General features: G+C 33.7%; 1 long non-coding RNA gene and 2 other non-coding genes across 5 annotated transcripts; all 3 read left to right on the forward strand.

The window, feature by feature from the left end:
• The first annotated feature begins 1,659 nt into the window (after window positions 1–1,659).
• Window positions 1,660–20,879, forward strand: LOC139041955 (uncharacterized). 3 transcript variants are annotated; one of them, XR_011498019.1, is made up of 5 exons: window positions 1,661–2,121; window positions 7,312–14,975; window positions 15,417–15,532; window positions 16,106–16,252; window positions 17,995–20,879. It is a non-coding gene; the product is annotated as an uncharacterized lncRNA (long non-coding RNA). The 3 variants fall into 3 exon arrangements; XR_011498021.1 differs by having other exon boundaries at window positions 7,312–7,663; XR_011498020.1 differs by lacking the exon at window positions 7,312–14,975 and having other exon boundaries at window positions 1,660–2,121.
• On the forward strand, window positions 1,661–1,734 carry LOC123283654 (small nucleolar RNA SNORD107). Its single transcript, XR_006524330.1, has one exon. It is a non-coding gene; the product is annotated as a small nucleolar RNA SNORD107 (small nucleolar RNA).
• LOC123283653 (small nucleolar RNA SNORD108) lies at window positions 3,559–3,630 on the forward strand. Its single transcript, XR_006524329.1, has one exon. It is a non-coding gene; the product is annotated as a small nucleolar RNA SNORD108 (small nucleolar RNA).
• Window positions 20,880–22,279: the final 1,400 nt, after the last annotated feature.

The following is a 22,279-nucleotide window of genomic DNA, read 5'->3' on the forward strand; positions in this document are numbered from 1 at the left end:
TTCAAGATTCTACAAGATGCTTCTAGTGGCTTTTTGGGTTTGGTGGTGGTAATATTCTTCTCTGCCTAGAGCTTCCTTGGATTTTTTTGAGAACTCTGACTGTGGGACATAGACTAAAAGACAACTCGGGAGACATATTTATATAATTGCACATAGGATGTAAAATAAGTGTGTGGCTCTTTTGTTACACGTTGATAGATCTGTGCTTTTGCAGGGTTCCCGTGGGCACACATAACAACATACTAGCTTTCAAATATTCGTTTTGCTCTAAATGAATTGTATTCTAAACATTTTAAAAGCAGTAAGTGCTTTCTGTCCCTTAGGATTTTTCCTACATTCCTGCATTCAAGTAAGTACGTGTTTCATCCAAAACACAGTTGGACAGTGATTTCCTGGTCACATTTATTAACTGTGACTCCATAAGTATATACACATTGCATTATCAATATAGTTTTTATTGTGGTTTACAGACAGTTTCAAATAGAATTCTGGGATTTAATAGTTACACTACCTTAAACCTTTATGTTTTTTGTTATTTGCGGTGGTCTGTGTTTATTTGGTAGGTTAACTGGACTTGGTATAAATGCATGTCAAAAGTGATGTAGATCCCTTCATAAATTCATTGGTCCTCAATCATGTGATCATGTCAAAATTTAGAAGTCCCATGATTTTTTTCCAGCTTCGTCAATATATAATTGATAAAAACCATCTAATTTTAAGATGTACAGCATGATGATTTGATATATATTGTGAAACGATTACCACAATAAATCTAGTTAACTCCTCTATCACTTCACATAGTTCACCATTGTATTTTTGTGGTGAGAACATTTAAGATCTACTGTCTTAACAAATTTTAAGTGTACAATACAATATTGTTAACAATAATCAGTATGCTATACGTTAGATCCCTAGAAGTTACTCATCTTATAATTGAAAGTTTATACCTTTTGACCAACATCTCCCCGTTTCCCCCAACCATAAGTTCCTGGCAACCACTATTCTACTGTTTCTATGAGTTCACCTTTTTTAGATTCCATATATGAGTGAGATCAGAAATCTTGTAATTTTTGTAATAAAACATTTTACTTCTTGTAGGTCTTTACTTGTAATAGAACAATTCAAGTATTTTATGGAATTAGGTGATAATACTTGTCTAGAGTTTTCATAATCTCATTTGAAAGATCAGAAAAACATACTGTGTTCATTTCAAATAAAACTTTTATTGATTTCAGCAAGTATTCATAGCCTCTGGTATATTATATGAAATTTTCAAATACATCTTATCCAGTTGATAATACATTGCTAGATTCTGTCTTAGTCATCTTTGCATTCCAATTCCTTTGAGACTGGCCATACATATAAAAATGCGCAGTACTTGAATTTTATTAAATAAGTAAAGCAAGGCATGTTATCATGGGTTTTTTGTGTTGCAGCTTTTTCAGTCTTAAGCAGTGCCTTTTTGCCCGCTTAGTTGATGACTGAAAGGAAGAGAGAATTTGATCACTGAATTTTCTGACCTGTCATTGTGGAGCCGACCAAGTAGTGTTGCAACAAGGCTGAAAATCGGATTAGCTGCATTTAGAAGAGAAACTTAAACCACTCCAGGTAAAATAACCTTGTAAAGAAAAAAGTAAGAGTATTTCAGAGGCCTTGGCTAGGTTCATGATGATACAGGACCTTGTCTGAACAAAGTGATTTCAAAATTTGAGCTTAAAATGACACCCTGAAATCCAGTCAATGTGCCTCATTACTTTTCAGAGAACATTATTCTTGAGAGAATGTTGGCTTGACATGTGAAAACTTTGAATACTTAGAAATGGCAGGTGTAGTAGTACACTTTGCCAGTTACTCAGTTACCCTTTTTTATTTTCATAGATATTCTGGGATAATTCCTTTTTTTTTTTTTTTTTACTGTATATATGTGCATGCTGATGAAAGCAAAAAAGAAAGCACATCCTTGGATCTGAGAAGGCACGCGTGTGGTGAGATGGAAGGAAGGACACGCAAAAAGGAAATTTAGCACCTCTTGGATCAAACCTTGAATGCCACAGTGCTAGGTGTTTAACTGATGTCCAGGAAGGAGAGAAACTAATATTATGATGAAATACAATGAATGTGGTAAGTACCTTCACACGGATGCTGTTGGTGTTTGTGCTAAAGTTTACTGATTGCATGTTCCCAACCTTTATGAACCAGCTCCAGTTACCACATGAATGAAAAAGTGCTAGTTGTTGAGACCCAGCTTTGGTCTAAGATGAGACTTATATTTTTAGACGAATGATTAAGTTACATTCAGAGAGATTACTCTAATCCTTAATAAATCACCACTTTAATTATCTTGGCCAGACACAGATGGAGCTTTAGAAGTTTTGACTCTTTGTGAGTCAGGGGAATGAAATCAGCTTTTTGTACTTGTCAGTGCTGAATCCTGGAGAGAGGAACTGTTTGATAAATAGTATGCATTTCTTTGAATCAGGTTTTCAATAACACAGTGTTTAATATTTATCTTCACTTGTATAGGTAATGGATCTTTTATTATCTGTGAGCGGCATTCTATGATTAGGTGCTTGTGCTTTGCTTATACTAGCTGTTAGGTGGTTAAGTAGTAAGGAAACAGATACTTTAGGAAAACCTATATAAAAAAAGGTACTGTGGACAGTTGAATATATCAAGATCTTATCTTTAAACAGTCATCTTAAATTTAAGAGGTGTGTGTGTATATATGAATAAATGATGTGGGTGTTGATACTATAACAAGTGAGTAGTTTATAGGGAAAAAGTATTGGGGTTCAGAAGAATACATTCTTTTTTAAATTTGTTTTGGTGAGGTAGATTTCACCCAGAGCTAGCATCCATTGTCAGTGTTCCTCCTTTTTAGCTTGGGGAGGATTACCCTTGAGCTAACATCTGTGCCAGTCTTCCTCTATTTTGTGTGTGGGATGCCTCCACAGCATGGCCTTATGAGTGGAGTAGGTCTACACCAGGATCTGAACCCGTGAACCTGGGCTGCCAAAGCAGAGGGTGTGGAACTTTCAATTATTCTGCCACAGGACAGGCCCAGAATACATTCTTTTCAAAGCGAGGTAGACACATTTTTTCACAATTATTTTCCTTATCAAGTCCCTGTTTTCCTGCCAGAAAATTTAGTATATTTATAACCTCTCAGATTTGTTTCATTTCTCTTAGTGTTCCTGATCCTAATCCTGGCTGGTAGGGATATGCCGGATGAATTGAGAGAAGTGAGCTACCTTGCTACTAACTGAATTAGATTAGAAGCATACAGTTGAGTGAGAAAGGAAAGAAATGATTTTGGGGTCTGTTGAGGTGTAGTGTTTGTCATAGGGTTATCTGACTTCGGATTTTTGGTGCAATCCAGAGTGGTCAGTTATTCTGGGAGACTGGATACAGTGGTAGTTGCTGGTTTAGCCCCATCCAAATAATCCCATTCTTGGGATGATGCTTCTTTAGAAGTGAAATAAAGAAAATTCCTTTTAAATATGAATCCCTGGAAGAGGATCAATTTTTGGGTTTTTCTTTTGGAGGAAGGGAGGATTAGCTTTATGATCAGACTCATTGTTTCTTGAGCCTAATGACAGCTTTCATTCTTGCAAAGGGAAATCTGAGGTCCAGCCAATCTAATTTATGATGGGTGCAATTTGGTGAGAGAGTAATGGAAGGAATGAGTTAGCAGTAGACACAGAATGCAGTGGTAGATGAAAGGAAGAGAAAAAGGAAAAAAACAAGGTTTAAAGTGATTGTAGCATGTCCTTGTCTTGTTCAAGTGAGAAGGGAGACATGTAGATTCAGAGCAGTATCTGGATTGTTTTGATTGTTTCCATTGTTGGCAGTAGGAAAGCTCCCCTGTTTGACTACTGGAACAGTTGGGGTAACTTAGGAGTCAGAATTACCATTTACCTGCTATATTCTGTTCAACTTCAGTGTGTGGGTCTCAGGCTGCTTTGTCATGGTAGGTTCTGTGTCCTTTCTTGTTGACTGTTGGCAATATTGTGTCTTCTGTTGAGATGATTGTGATGAGCAAGATTTGCTCAAATGTCTGTTCCTGCAGTGGTTAGTTAAATGGATAAAGAGTTGTACATTTCTAGGCAGCTTCGATTAAATCAAACTTTTGTACGTATGGGAGTCATTTCAAGGTCTTGTACAGTTTGAGTCAGAGTTTCTGATTCAGTAGGTCTAGGTCTGACAGATGCTGCTGGTTTAGGTACCACATATGGAGAACAACTGAATTTTATTCAGAATTAAATATGTATTTTCTGAAAGTGCTATTATGATTGCTAATTTATATGGATAACATAAGTAAATATGTTATAGAACAGTTATAAGTATGAAAATAAGCAGGGAATTTTAAAGGAAAAGTAGTTGTCTTATAATCAATTTCAGTGCAAAATACTGTATTTTTTTCTTGCAAGATAATAACAAAATAGAAGTGACTAATAAGAGTCATTGGGGTCAAATGTGTGATAGGGGAGACAATCCTACAATTTATTTGAGAATATGAATCTATGTATCTTATAACAAAATGCCAATGTACTTTAAATTATGTACCTCATTTGAGGAAACCTATTTTTGCTAATTTTCTTAATAATCAACTATACATTTCCATTAAGTTTATGTTGGATAAAAATGACCAATAAACACAAATTTCCAAAAAAAAGTAGATATTTTTTAAAGCTTTCTTTTTAAAAGATTGTCACCTGAGCTAACATCTGTTGCCATTCTTTTTTCCTTCTTCTCCTCCTCCCCAAAGCCCCCCAATACATAGTTGTATATTCTAATTGTGAGTGCCTCTGGTTATGGTATGTGGGGTGCCACCTCATCATGGCTTGATGAGTGGTGCCATGTCTGCACCCAGGATCTAAACTGGCAAAACCCTGGGCTGCTGAAGCAGAGTGCACAAAGCTATCCACTCTGCCATGGGATTGGACATTTTTAAGAGTAGTGGCCGGCCCCATGGCCGAGTGGTTAAGTTCTCCTGCTCTGCTTCGGTGGGCCAGGGTTTCACTGGTTTGGATCCTGGGCGTGGACGTGGCATGGCTCATCAAGCCATGTTGAGGCAGCGTCCCATATAGCAAAACCAGAGACACTCACAACTAGAATATACAACTATGTACTGGGAGGCTTTGGGGAGGAGGAGAAGAAAAAAAAAAGATTGGCAACAGATGTTAGTGCAGATGCCAATCTTTAAAAAAAAAAGAGTAGATACGATCTTAGTGAATAGTGTGTTGATTTCTTAGACATAGTAATTTCTGCCTAATGCACTTTCGGGGTAAGGTTTATCCAGTTTTTCTTCTATGTTAGTCATAGAACTATGCATAATTTGAATTACTTGGCATATAGGCGTATGTTTTGTTTTATTTTAAGCATCCACTTCTAAATCATTGTAAGTGGGCCATAAACTGGCAATACCAGTGGATTTCTGGGTGTTGAGTTTGAGAAATACTGTTTTCTTAGGAAATGTCAACATATGTTATTGTTTGGCTGCAGATACTCCAGTGGCTATATTTAGTTATTGAAATCTGATATTCTAATGATGCTTCTCTATGGGAATAGTGTTATAATGGACTGTCCACTTATAAATTTTGAAAATTAGCCACTTTATTTGGGATTCCTCCAGGTTTGAAAGTGCTGAAGAATGTAGATACATAGATATAGAGGAAGTCAGAGTCACTCCCCATCCTATTGCAACTGAAGAAGGAACCTAGGCTTTAAACAAGGAGACTTCTTTTCTGTGGCTTGGACTGAAAAGAATAAGAAATTACACAGGATTTTAAAAAAATTATAATTTAAGATTTCTGTGAGAATAAATTATTGCAGTGATACTGATTTTATTATTTTTGTAGCATGGAAAATTTGGGGCATGGTATTTTTCTCATTATCCTTTGCATAATGTGTAGCCCTCTCTAGTCTTGGCTGGAGACTGTGGCTTTGAATTTAGATAGATTGGTTGTTTTCTTGGCTGAGTGAAGTATGACCCCACGTGATGTCAAAATAGCAATAGAAATATCCCATCCCTCAAAAATTGCTGAAGTCACAAGGAAGAAACTTTCATGAAAGTCTCGACTTAGTGAATAATAATTTTGTTTGTGTAAGGTTTTAATATGGCAAGATTTGGAAAAATGCTTACAAGAAGACATAGACCGACTTTTCTGGTATTCTTTCTTTATGAGAGGAACAAAACATTAATGGTTCACTAGAGGCTTTGGTAGCATTTATTACTGTTCTCTAAGGCCCAGCATAATAATTAGCATCTAGTAGGTGTTTGATGGATAGTTAATAATTTCATTATATTGGTGTATTATTATAGTTATTGGTAGAATCAATGCATGAATGAACAAAAAGTACAAGAAATTTGCGTTATAGGCAAAATTTGGCTTCCAGTTTAACCCTTGATTTTCTCATTCTTTGTAAGGGTTTGAGTCAAGAAATGAGTGCATTTTATTGTGCCGTGTTTCTGGGAATGGAATTGGGTGATAGTATCTTACACCCAATTTGCCTCTTCCATCAATTAGAGAAATACTTAAATGGAATGCCAAATTTTGATTTGAGGCTTTGGTGGAAAGAGAAAAGGGTGTTTCTTAAGGTTGTCTACTCTTTTTATTGCATGCCTCCACCTGTTTCAGACTAGCTCACTGGAGAAGAAATCTTCCATGTTATAAAAGAAAAGAAAACCCACATGTTCATTTGAACTTATCCCTTGTACAAATCTCTTAAAAATCAAGAGGACATCGTTGTTGAAGATTATATGACAGTTGATTTGTTAGTGGGTAGTGTAGTACTTGACCGCATAAAAATATGTGAAAATGTATCATATTATTTACCTTGGCATAATATATTGGTTATTTATTCCCTTGGTATTTGTAATGTTTAACATAAACATCTTCTGCAGCTCAGTGTAAAAGACCTGAACCAGTTGTTTCTAAAATGACAAAAATGTAGTGATAATTCAAAGAAGAAAATAATAGCAAAATAATAGCAAGTAAACATGAAATATCTCAAACTCACTTAAACATCCTTTTAAAATCATTCTATGATACATTTGACTGTCAATTTTACAAAGATGTAAAAAGGTGATGCAAACTAGGAGGTGAGGATGTGGCTGTCTTACATGGACTTGAATGGACTTTAGGAAAGATGGACAAGGATTTCATCCAGAAACTTAGGAAATTTATTGCACAATAGATACTGTTTAGACTTCTTTAGATGGCTGCTCTATTTGAGCTACCTTTCTATTTGAGAGTTTTGTTGTCTTTTAACTGTATTAAAACTTCTAACTGGTCGCTTTACTTCTAGCCTCAGATTCTCTAATTCATCTATCTGCCAAAGCAGTCTTTTGGAAAGATGACCACCACATCATGTTTCTTCATCAGTCTGCAGTTGACATGTTTCAGGAGTATTAGAAATAAGCAATAATCAGAGGACAAGGATTATATAAACTGATAATATTTACAGCCTCTTTTGCCACTTCAAAACTGGAAATTTTCCACTTTTAGTCACTGAACTTTTGGATTCTTAAATTTTTAGACATTCTTTCACACTTAGCCTCTGCATAAGAATCTTTAGAAGTTTGTACAGCAGGAAGCAACGTGACTGCAACCCAGGAAGATTTAGAGTAGATTTGCAAATCTTTTTTCCATTAACATAGGTAAGTAAGCAGGAGAGACTAGCCTGAGTGACTGCTCCTGCATTCATAAAACTGTAGTTTTCAAATTCTTCTGGAGTATTCTGAGCAATTTTACTTACAGACTGCTATCGAAGTTTAAACCTCATGCTGATTTAAGGGGTCTTTGGTCAGGGCACCTGTGTAGAGCCACTCTCTTGATCCTCGACTCTGCTCATTTGCCTGGTCCAACAGCATCAGGACAGCATCTCATTCCGCATTCCTCCCAAAAATGGAAGTGTGTGAGGGGGTATTTACTGAATTGAAAATTATTTCAAGTGGATAAAATGAGAGTAGTATTGGGCTAGTCTGGACAATGTCAAGTACACACAAGCCAACCTTGCAGGAATATGTGGATAGAAAGGGAAGAACAGCACATCTTGAATTCAGCTAGAAACTTCACCAGCTACATCATCACAGACAAAATAAAAATAGATTTATACTCTTCTGAACTTCATCTTGCCTTTCAAATGTTTACATTTGGATTTGAGGGGGGAAAAACTGTGTCTTGCTTGCTATGGAGTATCAACTTGCCTTCAAAAGATTTACCAGTAAAAGCCTTGCATATGTGACATTTGTATGTGTATGTGATAAACAGATCTTAGTGTGGGCCTCTCCCCCCCGACACCCCTGCTGGAGCTAGCATTTTAAAACAGCTTGGAATCTGATCCTATTAACTACTGGACATATATAGCATAAGAATTTATTGAAATACTTCGGAAAATTGTGTTTGGGTAATATTATTGAAATGGAAATATAACATACTAAGTGAATGATGAATATATATGAACTGTATATTGCATATTAGGAAATGAAGAGAATGAAAATTTCAACATGGGATAGTTTTATTGTATTCTCTTTTAGCTTAGTTTTTCTTGGACCCTAATACTGAAGCATAGAGACTTACATTTATAAACATGAATCTACTATTTTTAGATACTTTTTAAATCGTTGCTGTGATAATAGAGCTGGTTTCCCAGGGAAGTTTCTAAAAATGTGTTTGGTAAAATCGTATCTCAAAAAGATTTTTGGAAGGAATTCTGTGGACATTTTGTAAAGCTATACATAATTCTCTATTCATTGTTTGAGCGTTTATGGATAGGAGAAAAGAAATGGGCATGGTGAGTGTCTAATACGTTAATCAGGAAAAAAGTTAAGGCACTAGTTATTCATGTGCATTTTGAGAATGCTTTGTATGAAATAACTGAATATAATTGCTTTGTGACATTTCTTAGAGTATTGTGATTGCTAACAAAGAGTTTGCTAAAATACATAGAAATATTTTAATAGATGATTATAGAAATAGAATAATTAGAATACCTCTGAATGATGTGTATTTATAATCATTTGATCGGATTATTGCTGTGGGTTTTCTGCGGGGAGTAGGATTGTTCTGCATACAACTGTCTGTAAGAAATTTTGTTAAGGCTGCTTTATGTGGATGTAGATGTTATTCTGTAAATGGTCTTTATATGTTAGAATTTGTATGGCATTAGATTTTATTCTCAAAATGAGATTGTTGCACAAGAGGCCATCCTCAATGAACACTTTGCCTGTTCAGGGTTGAGTGGGCTTTTTATTGCTCTGTATACACATGAAAAAAGTACTGTTATATCATCTTATCAAGCATAGAAGTGGCTGACATTTTGGTCATTTCAGTTGTTAAAATATAATTTTGTTGCTTGCTGAGAGGTGTTTCTAGACTGCTTTGTAAAAGAGCTGAATTCAGGAGATAGAGAATAAGACGTTTTGGAGGGCTGTGTATGTATATATGCATGCATATATACAAGGAGAGTTCTTGAACAGCCTCCAGGCGTTACTCCATGCTCAGATGTTGGTAATCTACATATGTTTTGTAAAATATTCTAATGTTAAAGAGAGGTAGACTTTTCCCCTTCCACCACTGCAATTGTTTAAATTGCCTCTGAACATTAATTCATTTCTGGTAGATATTGTTATACATTTTGTTATAAACTGTTATTAATGTTAGATATTTTTGTTTAACATCTAGTTTTCTACATGTATAGACATCATTGTAAATTCATTTGAACTTATAAGGGTAGAACCATTTTTGTTTGCCAAAAGAGATGGTTAGATCTAACCTCTGTGTTCATTGAATCAGTAGGTTCTATTTTTAGGTTGTGGTAAATATAATGTGTAGTATCTCATCTAACATGTCATTGTTTTATGACAAGATTCATCATGGTGGAAATGTCCTTGTAACTGGTGGTCTGCCTTTGCTTATTGGTTTTAGAAACGTTTGCATACAAATAACACAGTCCTTTGTATAACATAGAGAAACCTCTACTTGTGGTAAAATAGCATAGGTTACAAAAGTTTTCAGTTGCCGGTGAAATTTAACTTTTAATAATAGTGAATTGTTATTTTAAAGTACTTAGTTGATTAAGCAATTTATAAGATTTTATGGGAAATGTTAGCAATGGCGTATCAAATCTGAGTTCATTAAATCATGAGCTGATCAAAAGAATGTTTATGTATTATGTGTATATAATGGACATAGTTATTTTTTAAAGGATAAGAATACTATATCTGCATGTTTCATAAGTATATTAATTGTAGAATGAAAACTTACCCAAATGGTTGTCACATTGTCTCTATGAGTAAATAATTGGGCAGCTGAAGGGGTTTTTGTTAGATAGTTGTGTGTAAAAAGTTAGAATATGTAATAGTTTTGCTTTAAACTTTCAGTTCTTGATTTATAGGGATTGCTTACTTATACATATGGGGGTGTGTGTATGTGTATATATATACACATGCATGCACATATGTACATATATGTGTATGAAACAAGTGTTTCTTAAAATTCAGAAAATAGAAACATCATTTTTTGGCCAAATAATTGTCATTCGGGCTTTAGTCTATGTTCTTTGGGTTGTTTGAGGGTAGATGATATAGGAAGTTTTAGTTTTTGAACTTTATTTAGTACCTGGAGGATACTGTGAGGCTGCTAGATATATGGTAGACAAATGTTAGTCTTTGTTTTATAACATCTGCATAGGATTTGCTAATAGGCATACATTTTTGAAGATCAAACCGATATAGACAAAGGTGAAAACACTTTATTTTGGTAAATTGAATTCCTATACTGAGTCCATTTGGGATGTATTTGGTTGATGGGGATTATATTTTTACTTTGATTCATGTATCGAAGATAAATGTCATTTTATAAAACATTTTTGAATATGTAACTTCTGTCAATTTTGAAAATATGTTTTTATTGAAATGTTAAAGGTAGAATTACTGTTTGAACATAGGTGCAGTAGAATGAGCATATTCATGAGTTTGGCTTGATTTTAAGGGTTTTTGTTTATTTTTGTGTTTTGAGTTTTTTAATTAGATCTTTTTTGTTAGTCTATGTCATTGCCATTCATATTTTTAAATATGTAACTTGTATGATTTTTCTTATCTAATTTTTTGATTGATAAATGTTGGGACAGAGCAGGGAAGCATTTGACTGCTGTATATATGATAGACAAGCTTCTTGTATAACATCTTAACTTCCTAGGCATGTAGAAACATCCTCTTCATATGCAGGCACATGCACACACACATGAACACACACACACACTCTAAATATATTCATGTTGAACTATAGTTATCTTTAAAACACCTATTCTTTCTAGAAATGTAGACATTGCTGATAGAATATACTTTTAAATATCAGGAACTTTTTTATCAGTATAGTAATTAGCTTTTTTTGCATGTTCAGTGGTTTGTGGTGACGGATATGGACAAGGGTGTTGGATGTTTTCTGATCTCATGTCTGTAGTATATGATGCTTTAGCTTTATTCTTTTTGCTTTATAGAGATTGTGGACATCGTATGTTTCAGTCATGCGGTTTTAAACTGTATGGTTGAAACGCTTAACTTTTGCAAATGTTTTTAGAAACTATATGGCTTGGTCTTTTTTTTTTTAAATAACTGAGTTTATAATAGTTGCTTTATAACGTTTTGAGTGTGAATGTATAGAACTGTTGATAAACGGAATGATAGAGGTTAGAACCAGTTTCTTTTGATGATATTTTTAGTTCACCCTTATGGAGTCTTCATTGGACTGCTGGGATCCTTAAAGACAAATTACCATAATTGAGTTAAAACTCTCTGAGCTATATTCTTGTTCCTTATGTATATATTATCATGTTAGGGAGAAGATCGTGACATTTAAAAGTTCTTTTACATCATATTTTCATTTAAAAGAAAAATTAGATTATAAACATTAAATTGTTTCCATTTTATATAAAAATATCTGTCAGTTTCAGGAACATGTAGGTATATCTTATTTTCCAGGTGTACTGAAGTTAATTATGCAATTCAGTTTTCTAAAGAACATTTTATAAAATCTCTGAGTTATGTACTTCTTTGTTTATCTGTTACATGGCAATAACCAAGATAATTTTGTAAATAATGGCAAGTAAGATAGTTAATTTTAAATATCTAGTATTTCTACATGTATTGAGAGTCTCACAAAGTATAATTTTGTAAATATTCATTGTAAATTTGTTCTCTTGTCTTCTAAAATTAACGTGGCAATGAAACTGATTGTTGATAAACAGACTCTTGGGGTTATACAAAATTAATCGTATATTAATTTGGTCGTTAGAAGGAATTGACAGGATTTTGCATTTACCTCATTCTCATATAGAAGAATAGTTTCTATTGTATCAAATATGAATTGTATATTAAACTTAGACAATGTAAATTTATGTGGTATTTCTGGATGTAGTGAACTTCCTCACTTATTTCTTTAATGTTGCTTAATTTTTTTAGAACAGTTTTAGGTTCACAGCAAAATTGAAGGGAAGGTACAGAGATTTCCCTTAGACCTTTTACCCCAACACATCTGTAATCATCCCCTTTATCAGCATTCTCCAACAGAGTAATACATTTGTTACAATTGGTGAACCTACATTGATACATTGCAATCACTCAAAACTCATAGTTTATGTTATGGTTTACTGTTGGTGTTGTACATTCTATGGGTTTGGACAAATCTGTGATAACTTGGATCCATCACTGCCCCGAAAGTCCTCCGTGCTCTGCCTATTCATACCTCCCCATATATTTTTTTTCTTTTGTTTTTAACATTCAGCATATAAATGACTTTATCAAGGAGATTTTCTACTACCTCTTGGAACTATACACGGTTCTGTATGTGTTCCCTTGGTTGCATGACAATATTCAAGACAACTTTGTAAATAATAGGATGTAAATTTTTAATTTTTAACATCTAGTTTTTCTAGATGTATAGAGTCTCACAAAGTATAATTTTGTAAATAATTCATTGTAAAATATCATGGTTTCATTATTTTCTTTCCAATGTCGTAGTGAAATTGATATCTAAGTCATAATTTTGTAGTTGTACTGCTTGATATTGGGCATTATGTACTTTAAACATAGGAAATGTTATATAAGAAATTTTGTTTTCCCTCTTTGAATGATAGTTTTGTATTTCAACTGCATGACAACATTCAAGACAACTTTGTAAATAACAGATGTATTATTTTGAAAGAATGTGGTTTTTCTAGATGAACGGAGTTTCACAAACATAAATCTGTAAATATTTCATTGTAAAATATCATAAATTGGCTCAGGTAAATGTTTTGGCTGTGTAATTAATAATCGGCCTCTTAGGGCTGTTTAACATTTTGGTGTTTGTTCACTGAGTTTTGGGAAGAGAGATAGACACATCCCCTCAGATTGTTAAGCTTTCATGTAGAAGAAAACATTAGATTGTATACTTAGAACAAACAAAGAAAAATACCCCTGGATGTATTTTTAATTTTAGGAAGAAAAAGGAAGACATGAGAAGGAATCATCATTTTAAATCACAGATTCACAGGAGATTCTCACATTGCTAAAGTAATTGTCACTTTGCTATACTATATAAATTTACTCTTTACAAATTTATATATGTATATGCATAGATATAAAGGTATATATACACATATACAGGTAAAATTACTTTTAGGGATATAGATTTGATAATACTCTCTTTTGTCATTTGTTAGCTTATTGCTTCACATTTTTTTTTGAAAACAATGGAGATAGTATTTTAATTCTAAGCTTAAACATTTCTAGAGGCCCACTTCATGTTATAGCTACATGTATGTTAATTTTTATATAAAATGATTAAGTAGCTCTGTATCTGTTTCCTAGTCTGCTTCCATATATACACATATATGTGAACAGAATTCCTCTGATAATGAATATTTTTAAAAATTTGAGGACCTTTAAAATTTTCCAGTGAATAGTTATATTTGATATGTGATAGTCAGAAACAAATGTCAAAAGTCTTTCATCTCAGTTGCCTCTAATATAAATTATGAAAATTTCTTAGATTCTATTCAGTGTTCATCAAAGTATAAATCAGTGTACCTTTTTAAACAGTTTGGCACTGACGATCATAATTGAGTATGTAAAACTTTTAAAATGGTATAACTTGCTCTTGATTTTATCTATTGCAACTCTCAAAGAAGAAAGTATGTTTTGTAGATTGAGATGACAAATAATTTGAACATCTGAAATCCTCGTCAATAAAAGGTCGTAGTGATTACAGCTTATTGGTCACATGAATGTAATTCAAATACTGAAAAAAAAATTCTCGTATGGAAGGCTGTTTTTAGGTCATATTTAAAATTGTCATTTTTGAACAAACATCAATTAATTGTGTTTACAATGGTGTCTATATGCCTCTAGTTTTTCAAACTGAAGTGTTAATGGTTACTATTCCTGGGGAATGGGATTATCCTGGCATGATTATCGTGTTAAGTAATGCTTACTGGTCAGTGTTATTTTAATGGTGATTATTTTACCATTTTTTGAAATTTTTGTACATGTATAATTTAAATAGTAAAACATTGTTTATGTATTTGTATGTTGCTACATGACAATCTAAAATGAATATATGAATTATTAAATAAAAATATATCTGGAAGGACGTATGAAAAAGTTTTAACATAACTGTATAGAGATAGAGGAATAGAAGGACTGCTTCTACTTTCTGCATTTGAAATTTTAAAGCTATTTCAAAAGGAACATTTAAACAGAGGGAATTTTAAAGATACAAGCAGTTTGTGCCTGTCTTCGTCCTTGCCTCTCGACATCTTGGGATTTGGGGCTGTTGTATCCAACTTTGTATTCTCAGTGGCCATTATGAGTGGTTTTTGAGTGGTCATGAAGAGCATGTGATTTAGAGACTTGTGCAGCAGAGAGTTTTACAGAGTGAACAGAGTGTATTGGATCACCCAAGGAAAGAAGGGAGAAGATGGGATTTGAGGTAGGTACTAAACAATTCTATTTGGGTTGACAAAAAAGATGAGGGATGAAAATAGTCCTTGAAATTTTCTTTAAAGGGTAAATTTGCATAAGGCAATGCCATATTTATGGTTACTAACTATATCAAGTTGTTGGAGGAAGAGGTTCTTGGGATGAGGTAGTTAATGGAAGAAATTGGGGAATAGATTAAAGTAGGTCTTAAATTTTTTAGATTGTTCAGAATTAGCATGGACAATGTTTCAATATTCTCTACATTTGTGCTGAAGATGGTTTGAAAAGATGAGAAAGTAAAAAGGTTCTCTCTGGGCAGTCATATTTGCTGGGTGTTTAATTATCTCCATTTACTGTTCCTGACCATTCTAAAGCCATCTTAATTTGTACGTCCTGGTTTATCATTTGTATCTAACCTTGGCTATATTGCATTTGTATACTTACTTTGCAGTTGGATATGGTGGAAGAAAAACATTTGCAGATAATCTGAGTACAGCTGTGACATCATCAGGAACATTCCTCTTTTATGGAGTTCCTTAATTCATAAGTCTTAACCGTGAATCAAAGGTAAGAAGGTTCTGGATCAAGAAGTCCTGTGAAGGATGAGGTTTTGGCTAGGCTCAGGAAAATAATGCTGGTACAGACTTTCTTCTTTTTGGCAATTTGGGATTTTCACCCATGCCAGAAAATTAGTGAGTAAATTCATTATTTAAAAAGATATGTTTAACTCATTAAAGCTGTAGAGTATATGCAGAGTGTAAGAGATTGAGTTTTGTTTCAATTAATTTACTTATTTATGACCAAATATGGCAACGTAACTAATGGTATAAAGGAAACGATCAGTTGTCTAAGAATTGGAAATTATGAAATAGACAAACTCATTTTGCAATTATAGTTTTGTAGTGTGATAAAGGGAGAAGTTTATAGAAACCTAAAAAAGGTGCTGATATTGAAAAGTACTAGTAGTAAAGTCATGGATGACATTGGAGAATTGAATCAGCTAGAGGGTTTATTGATGAGGAATATTTTGTGTTAAATCTGTAACAAAGTTCAGCATGAACCTCCACTTAACTCGTTCTTTAGCTATTCCATCAGACTGGTGTGGACCTTACATTACGATGTTCTTTTTTTCCCCATCAGGAGATGATAATTCCGAGAAAAGATACTTTACCAAGTTCATTTTTAATCCCAAGAATCGGTGCCACTGGATCTCTATTGCAATATTCCTCATTCAGGTGTTCGTCACTGCCATCTCTGGTCCTAGGAGTACCCCTTGGCGATATGATTGTAAGGACAGTTGAGTGCTCATTTGATGGGGAGGGGGTAGGGGGGACTTTGGTTAGACAAGAGTTGATATTCTCTTTAAGTTAATGAACTTTTTGTGGCAGCTAGTGGGTATTGAGATCTTTTCAGGTTATGTATTGCTGAGTAAAAAATTATCCTGAAATTTAGTGGCATAAAATATTGTGTTAATTCCGTAGATTCTGTGGGTGAAGATTTCTGACAGTGCCAGAATGTATATAGGATCAACTGGGAAGGACCCAGTGGTTGAGAGAGATTCAGACATCTACTACTTCATTCGCATATCTGGCACTTGGTTTGTGGTGATGTGGAAGGCTGGGCTTACTGGAGGCTTTCAACTAGAGTACTTTCACACAGCCAGGTTCACAGAGGAAGCATCGTAAGAATGAGTGTTAGAAGAGAGCCTTGTGAAAGTGGTGTGGCCTTTCTGATAGCTTCAGAAGTCATGTAGCATCACTTCCGCCATATTCTGTTGGCCAGCAGTGTCATATGACCAGCCCAAATTCCAGCAGAGATTCCATCTTATAGTGAGAGAGTGCCAAGGTAACTGGAGACCCAGACTACATGTAGGACTGGATGAAAGAAGGCATAGTAGTTAAGAGCTGTGGAGCTTCAGTATTTTCTTTTACATTTTTGGGTCCTTTCACAATGTTCTCATCAAATCATGTATCCTTATTAAATCAATTATTAAATTGATTTTCAGAATATCACTTCTCACACAGACCGAATTTCTCGTGGATAGTTTTGAACAAAAACCTTATTCACTGTGGGAATTGAATAAAGTCTTGCTGACTTGTTTTATGACTTTGGGAGTAAATTAGGCAAAAGATAAGGGGTGGAGAAAGGAAAAAAAATTACAAGATTTTTGAGATAAAGTCAGTTTGGGGAATGCAAAAGAGAGAAGAACCAGGTGCAATACGCTCGCTGATGCTGAAATGTGTAATATAACTACTAAAGCTGTGAAACTGTCAAAAGAGTGAGAGGGGCAGTTGTTAATGAAACCATGATCTTATAGAAAAATAGTGAATGCTAGCTCCTGACACACCATGATTTTTGTGCTTCTCATTTTTCCTTCATTCCCCATCGTGTCCTTTAGGAAGGTAATTCATGGGATGTACTGCCAATAGTGAATGATGACAAATTTCTTAAACATTCTTTCTCAGAGAGTGTTATTGCCTATCTGTTATCCGTGGAATAACCTTGAAAGTGAAGGTTTTAATCAGAAAATGTTTTTTCTTAGGATAAATCATAGCTAAATTGAAGATTAATGACTTTTGAGGAAGTACCTACCCAGCAGTTTTGATAGCCAGCTAGAATACTGGGTTAGGAGCTAAATCTTTTTCTAAGTTACGTTGTAGCTTCCATAGCTTTAATGCAGTTAATTTTTTCTCCTTTTGTTATTTTCACTATGGTGGTTAGGCACTCTTGTTGCTTGTATAGGAAGAAATGCATGTAGATTGCGTGAAATAATTTTCTATTTGAACGAGAGTGATCTAGTGATATAAGCAACCAAATGCGTAATTGAAAAGAGGCACAGACAACATGAGGAGGTATGTCCATTTAGCAAGGTGTAAGAAGAAAGAGTAACAGTATCTGGCCTTCTTACTATTATAAAATTCAAACAACAATTTTGATCCACCTGTTATTTCTTCATAGAATGCCTGTTGCATTTCTTGTACATAGAAATTTTATTAGTTCCTACTGATGATCCCACTGTGTCCTCTCAGGTGATGACTGAATAGGAAACTGATGCCATTTCTTCTGACACCATCTTCATCAAACCAAAAGATGGTCTTCATAATGTATGGAGACTCTTTCGTGTGTTGCAGTGGACACTCCTTGCAGATCAGAAAAACCGGACTGAGAAAGCTCATGTTTTAAAGTAATCTAAAGAGTGTAATTGGAGAGAATTGTAACCAGGCCTGTTGACAGTTTTCATTGTTGCCATTGGACTAAATCTCAGGAGCTTGAATGCCAGAGACGTTATTACACAGAATCTCAGGATGGTGTAATTGCAAGGCTTCATTTCAGTGCTCCCATAAGTATTAAGTGCATGTATTTATAATTTTCACTTATCACAGGATCAACTTAAAATTATTTCATAAAAAATCATCTTGTTCAAGATTTTAAAGGTATAGAAATTTGTGAAGTATGGTATTTTTAACTCATGCCCTTTTCCCCTCATAATTCTATTCTCCAGCGTTATCTACTGTCAGTGTAGTTTTGTGCACATCTTTTTGGGGTGTGTTGATAAACAGATTGATATGCAACTCTCTTTTTGGCCCATATTATGTCTATAAATTTTCTATGCCGTAAAAAGGCATACAGATAAATTATTTTGATAATTTCAGAGAATTGGAACTGCTAGGACTAGGGATGTCCAAAAATTTATGTTTTGAGTCAAAACTACAGCTTTCCCCCTAATCATAGAGAGTCTTCATCAATATTGTCTCCCAGTGTTTGTTCATGAGAGTTCTGTTTCCTAAAATGGTACACATGTTAGATGTCAGTGTTTTAATCGTTAACAATGCGATATTACGAAGAAATTGCTTTTTTTCTTCTCTTGTTTGTCTCCATCATCTTCGTATATCCTTAATCCTTACTTGTCATTTGTGTTATTTCATTTTCCTCTGCTTTTTGTTTTTTTCCATTTCCCTTGGAGTATGAGTGTCTGTGTTGCTCATTTCTAAAAACTCATTTATAACTAAAGATGTTAACCATATGTCATGCATTGCAAGTGAAATACCATGTTTTCTTTTCGGCATCATTTTACTGTGGTGTTTTATTTTTTGGTTGTACAAAAGTTATGTATTGAAATACAATAATGTTCTGTTTTATGCCTTTTGAGTTTTGTGTTTTTCTTTTAAAAACATGTTTGCATTAGTATCATACATTTCTTTCTCTGTATTTTCTAATACTTTTCATTTTGTCCTTTTATTTTTCCATTAATCATTACCATGGTATTTAAAGTATTACATACTCAAATTGTTTCCCTTGACTTAAGCAATTACTGCTTAATTTAAATTCTGTAATGATATGGAAATTCCCACATAATTGGCTACATTTCTATTTATTTGCTTTATCTTATATTGATACTTTAAAATTACCGATGGTTTCTAGTCTTAGCTATTCCATTGAATTCTCTCATTTCTCATAATTTTTCAGAATATTCCCTGTCTACATTCAAATTTTTTCCCTCAGTTGACGCTTAAAATTATTTTCCAAGTTGGAAAAAAATGCAATTTTAATTTCATTTGCACCAAATTTAATAGAGTAATTAGGAGAGAATTAGATCTCTTTAACTCAGCCTTCCTATCCAACTGCAAGGTATGTGTTTCTATTTTTAATTAAATTATGTGGGAATATTGCTAGTGTAGTTTTATTTTCTTATTTTTTGATTAATCCCAACTCATCTCATACTTTTGTCAGTGTAGCGATGGGGATCATACACTCAGTTTTTCTTATTAATATGTGAAAGCCATTTCATGTACTTTTCTAGTGACGTTTAATTGAAATACCAACATTATGGTTTTCTTTTTTCACAATTCATAGGTGGTTTCAGAATGTATGAAAGCAGAAAGTGCCCTTGGTTATTTCATTATTAATACTAATCCTGTTAAAGGTTTACTTATGAGTCATTTTAGGAAACAGCTTCCTTCCTTTCATTGAGGATTTTCCACTAAATTTGATGACAAGTTTAATAAAATGTCTTGTGTTTTACAGTTGATCATACTTGCCATTATAATTATTGACTAGGGTAAAAATTAACTTTTTCTAAAAGTGAACATTCTTGCATCCAGTGAATGAATGAACTTAATTGTGTATATGTGTAATTATATATATAAATATATATGTATGTAAATACACACTTCCCTATTATAATCATTATAATTTTGTTTGCGATTTCTGAAAAAAATCTTAAACAACTTTATTTTGTTTTGGTCAGGGTTTTGTGTTTGGTTAACTGGCTCTACTGAAAGTGTTTTGTGTATTTTTGATATAGACTGGAAAGAAGTATTGCCATTATTGCTTTAATTTTTATTTTGAAATAATTTTTGACACACAAAACTATTGCAAAAGTAGTACGTAGTTTGTAAAAATATTCTTTAGATTCCTCTTACGTTAGCAAGTTTCATATGCATGATACAATTATCTAAACCAGGACATTACCATTGACGTACTGTTGTTAACTGATCCTTTTTATAGGTCCAGGAGTTAACGTGAATGTTTGACCATGCTTTCAAGTTTGAAATGTTTGACCATGCTTTCAGTTTCCATGAGTCACAGTCATGGGATTTCTTAAAATACATCCCAAATAGAATCTGATAAGGCACTTCTATTTTCCCATCTCCCATGCAAGAAATAACAACTTAAGACTTAGTTTTCTCTTATAATTTATTCCGAATGTATTTTGTTATATCTCAGTATTTGGGGCACCAGTATTTTTGAAACACAATCATCAAACTACCTGTTGAAAAGTATAAAATGCAATAATAATTCCTTATATTGTTAATCACAATGAATAATCAGTACCACCTATGAAATGCTTTTTGGTAAAAAAGTCTTATTCCAATTTGTCTTATGTGTTTAATTAAAAGTTATGTTTAAATCAGCTCTTGTAGAATCATGCATTCCATTCCATTTGGTTTGTTAATCTGTGGTTCTTTGAATCTGCAACAGTCCTTGGTATTTAATTTGTTTCTTGCCATTTACTTTTGGAGGAAATCAGCTATTCTGTCCTTTAGAACTACTTTTTTCCTTTTTCTTGAGGAGGATTCACCCTGAGCTGACGTTTGTGCCAGTCTTTCTCTATTTTTAGTATGTGGGTCGACAGCACAGCTTGGCCGCTAACAGAGTGGTGTAGCTCCACACCCAGGAACTGAACCCAGGAGTGCGCTGAAGTGAGACACACTAGTCAACCCTGGCTGCCCCTGACCTTTAGAACATTCACATTTGTACATTCTGGACATGGTAGATGCCATCACTGTGGTAGTGTTTAATGTTTTCCTCAATTTCTCTTATTTCTTAATATCTATTAATTTTTTCTTAGATTAGCCTTGAGCTAACATGTGTTGACAGTCTTACTGTGTTTCTTTTTCCTTTTTCTCCCCAAAGGCCCCCAGTACATAGTTGTATATTATAGTTGTAGGTCCTTCTAGCTGAGCTCTGTGGGATGCCGCCTCAGCATGGCCTGATGAGCGGTGCTAGGTCTGCACCCAGGATGTAAACTGGTAAAACCCTGGGCTGCCGAAGCATGGCATATGAACTTAACCACGTAGCCACAGGGGCAGCCCAACATTTATTAATTCTTTAGTCATTTATTATGAAATGTTTCTAGTTGGATGACATCATAATTCCTTTATTATAAGAACACTACTTAATTATATCACATCATAATGTTTGTGTTTTTTCTACATTGCATATTTCTACAATGTAGAGAATCATTGAGTATTTAATTTTGGCATCACCTTTTCACCTGAAAAATCATGGCATCTTCGTTATCACATTAGTAGTCACACATTTGCTTAAAAGTAAATTACTCTCAATGATGAGCAATTTCTTCGTTTAAATAAGAACTATTTTCAGCTATTTAAAGTTTTTAATTCAAAAGAAAATGTCGCATGAATTTTGATTCTTTCCCTTAACATTTATAGAATAATGAATTTGATATCCTGTCAGTCTCCAAAAGGTAGTAGTATAAATTCATATAATGTAGTCTAAAGACAGAAAGAACTGCAAAGAAACTTGAGTATTTAGCAATGGTATTGCTAATATAACGCTAAAATTGCAATTATAAGATTAATGCACATACATATAAATAGTAGGATAAAATATAGATAATACCTATTTTACTTTTTCTAACCAATTTATTCCAATATATATTCAATTTATATGATTGACTTTTACAGCTTGTAGTTAGGATATGTTCTTTTTTCTCAGCTTTTGTAAAATTAATTTTATTTCATTCATATATAGAGCAAATAATGTTTAGTTTTTATTTACTTTTTATAT

The sequence above is a fragment of the Equus asinus genome, chromosome 2 (assembly GCF_041296235.1).
Source record: "Equus asinus isolate D_3611 breed Donkey chromosome 2, EquAss-T2T_v2, whole genome shotgun sequence".
NCBI classification, from domain to species: Eukaryota; Metazoa; Chordata; class Mammalia; order Perissodactyla; family Equidae; genus Equus; species Equus asinus.